The sequence below is a fragment of the Argentina silus genome, assembly GCF_951799395.1.
Source record: "Argentina silus genome assembly, chromosome: 5".
In the NCBI taxonomy this organism is placed as follows: domain Eukaryota; kingdom Metazoa; phylum Chordata; class Actinopteri; order Argentiniformes; family Argentinidae; genus Argentina; species Argentina silus.
This window is the reverse complement of record NC_139659.1, coordinates 3849764-3853238: the sequence shown is the minus strand read 5'-3', so window position 1 is coordinate 3853238 and position 3475 is coordinate 3849764. Positions and strand designations below refer to the sequence as shown.

The window sequence follows — 3475 nt, the reverse complement described above, 5'->3', positions numbered from 1 at the left end:
CCGCTGTTGGGACTGATTTATGCTCTCCCATAATCTGAGGGATTAAGTGACATTTGTCATGCTCTACGACTACCTCTCTCAATCAATCAATCAATCAATCAAATAAAATACGATACATTGGATTGACTACCTCCTGCCACACGCTATGGAACGTATGTACGTCACAAACTGCAGAATGTAAACATAACTGGAGACACTCATCGTTGGAGACAGACGTCACTGATATGATTGCAAGCGAAAGTGAATCTGAGCGGTAACTAATGAACTGTAAATATGTTTTGATTTAAACTTGCAGGTAAGGTCAATTGAGGCATTTACCAAAAAATGTGCTACCCCGCTCACTCTCTTCTGCTAGCAATCATAACGGTGACATCTGTCTCCAAAAATGACCAGTGTCTCCACTTGTGTCTCCATACACACACATACACACATGCCTTCTGCAGTTTGTTATGTACAGACTTTGCGTATTGTCATGACCAGGGACCCAGACGTAGTCCAATGTTTTCCCTAGACACTGATCTCACTCCATTTTTGCATTAACCCCTCTAATACTAAAAGAAGATTTAGTGAGTTAAGCTGATCCTAGATCTGAGCTTATGGGGACCCATCAGCAGTTCCCTAATGACCTGTACTGTAAGCCCCCTAGGGCTGGTTGACTGCAGCCCTCTCAGGCTCTGTTCTCAGGCTTTGTGTGTGTGTGTGTGTGTGTGTGTGTGTGTGTGTGTGTGTGAGTGTGAGCGTGTGTGTGTTGTGTGTGTGTGAGTGTGAGCGTGTGTGTGTGTGTGTGTGTGAGCGTGTGTGAGCGTGTGTGAGCGTGTGTGTGTGTGCTGCTGCCGGTTGCTGGGCGGCAGGAACCTACACACACCTCATCATCACATCATGGCTGTTATCGTTGGTGAAATGACTCTCGCCATCGACCAGAAAATGTGGTCCTCGGATGCGAATCATTGCTTTTGAGCGGACCTAGTCTGCAGTACATATATTGCAGTTCCGCTCGACTCCAGCGTGTGTGTGTGTGTGTGTGTGTGTGTACGTGTGTGTGTATGCATTTGTGTGTGTGGTATTCTCAGACTCCTGGCTGCCACTGGATTAGAGCTGGAATTTCCGCAAGGGTTCAACGGGGGTCACAGGTTTATCAATGCGGTCATCTGGGATGTCGTGTAGCAACAGGCTGGCTAGGCTGGCCTCTTCTTCAGTGGTGCTACAGTAGGCTGGCCTCTTCTTCAGTGGTGCTACAGTAGGCTGGCCTCTTCTTCAGTGGTGCGACAGTAGGCTGGCCTCTTCTTCAGTGGTGCTACAGTAGGCTGGCCTCTTCTTCAGTGGTGCTACAGTAGGCTGGCCTCTTCTTCAGTGGTGCTACAGTAGGCCGGCCTCTTCTTCAGTGGTGGTTTGGCTGACTTCTTCTTCAGTGGTGCAACAAGAGAGGCTGGCTAGGCTGACTTCTTCTTCAGTGGTGGCACATACAGTAGGCTGGCTAGGCTGACTTCTTCTTCAGTGGTGCTACATACAGTAGGCTGACTAGGCTGACTTCTTCTTCTTCAGCGGTGGTACAGTAGGATGGGAGATAGTGCCGCCTCAGCGCTCCCAGGTCCCTACATGGCCGGCCCCTGTGCTCCTGTCTCAGCTTCCGAAATGACCCCTGTCAGATTGTGTGCGGAGGAGTCTGACATTCACACAGAGTGACTCCTGGTCTGGGCGCTGGGGTGCTGCTGGCCCTGACGTCTTCTCCTTGGCTGTGGGAGAAGCAACATCCTTGACCTCTGGGACTATTTTTAGTCCAGATTATCGACGTGCCAATGTTTATATCTCAGATTACACACACTCTGTCATTATAGAGAGGGGGCTTGTAATTACAAGGAATATTTCTTTTACACACACACACACGCACGCACGCACACACACACAAACACACACACACACACACACACACACACACACACACACACACACACACACACACGTGCCCACACCATGTACCGGACACACACCCACACCCACACACACACACACACACACACACACACACACACACACACAGCATAGCAGCTGCAGGAGGTTACGTCCTCTTCCCTGAGGCTCATGGTCATATGTAGGCAGACAGAAGCACACACACAACCCCGCCCCCGCCCCCGCCCACCCTCCCCGCCCACCCTCCCCGCCCCCCACCACACCAACACGTTGAGATCTATACCTCCAGCATCCCCCCCCCTCCCCTCCCCGCCCTGCTCCATCCCTACTATAGTTCCCTTCCCTCTACAGATCCAGTGGGGAACAGTATTCTGATTCCCCTCTAAGCTGGACGCGGGGTGGCACGGTGCCAGGGGAGCCTGCCAAGCCAAGGGGCCCTCACAGCTGGGTGAACACAGGAGAGAGGATCCCAGCCGGGGGGGGGGGGGGGGGAGAGCTCTCTCAGAGGTCTCCCCCCTCTCTGGCCCTGCCAAATGTGCCTTTGAACGCCGCTGCCTTTGGAAGATGCTCTTTCTCAGCCTCCCTCCTCAGACGCGGGGCGACGACACGGCGCGCTCCCTCCCTCGCTAACTAGCGAGCTAGCCGCCGCTGGGCCTAATTGGAGAGACGCTGTGATGTCGCAGAGGGAGTTACGTTCGGTGAAAGAGAGCGAAATCAATGTCTCTCTCGACCGCGGCTCGGAGAGATTGTGTGTCCATAACTCGCCGTCATGCCGGATGTATCATCTGGCGTGCGGTTGTATTGAAGGAAGTATCATAAACCCCTCAGAAGTGACATGGAGTGACCCGTCCCCCCCCCCCCCCCCGTCCCGACACGTGGTGACAGTAACAGTATTCCCTCCCCCCACTAGAGGAGGCCGTTTTTTTTCCTCCTGGCCTTTGTCTGAGGACTCTTATCGGCGCGTCCTTGGACCGTCTCTGCATCTGTTTAAAGCGGAGACAGGAGGGGGGGCCGCCCCCCTTTTACTGCTCATCGATAGATTGAGCAAACGTCCTATTTGACAAGGCTGTGGCGCCGCCTCGCCCGCGCCCCCTCTGATAGGCTACATAAACGCCTTTCATTCCATCACATGAAATTGAGAAGATGTCAAGGCACTGGCTGGGCTCCAGGGATTGACCCTGACACCGTTTCTCCTCATTTCCTTCCTCTTCCTTTCTCTCTCTCTCTCTCTCTCTCTCCCTCCCTCGCCTCCTCTCTGTAATGCTCTCTCTTTCCCTATTGTATGTCTCTACCTTTCTTTCTTTCTTTCTTTCTTTCTTTCTTTCTTTCTTTCTTTCTTCTCTTCCTTCTTTTCTTTCTTCCTCTCTCTCTCCTCCTTATCTCTTATCTCTCTATCTCTGTCTGTCTCGCCTCCTCTTTTTTCTCTCCCTCCCTCCCTCCCTCCCTTCCTCCCTCCCTCCCTCCCTCCCCCTCCCCCTTTCTCTTTCTCTTTCTCTATTCAGACTTGGCAGATGTGTCAGTATAATGCTGTATTTATTTTAACAACAGTAGCCATGGTGAGGGTTCC

At 52.3% G+C, this 3475-nt stretch overlaps 1 protein-coding gene across 1 annotated transcript in view; it reads left to right on the top strand.

Annotated features, from left to right (window-relative positions):
* Positions 1-3475, top strand: part of LOC310804653 (mediator of RNA polymerase II transcription subunit 13-like) — a gene marked incomplete at its 3' end in the record, with an annotated part of 18696 nt that overhangs the window by 14381 nt on the left and 840 nt on the right. The gene's annotated exons all lie outside the window — the stretch shown is intronic.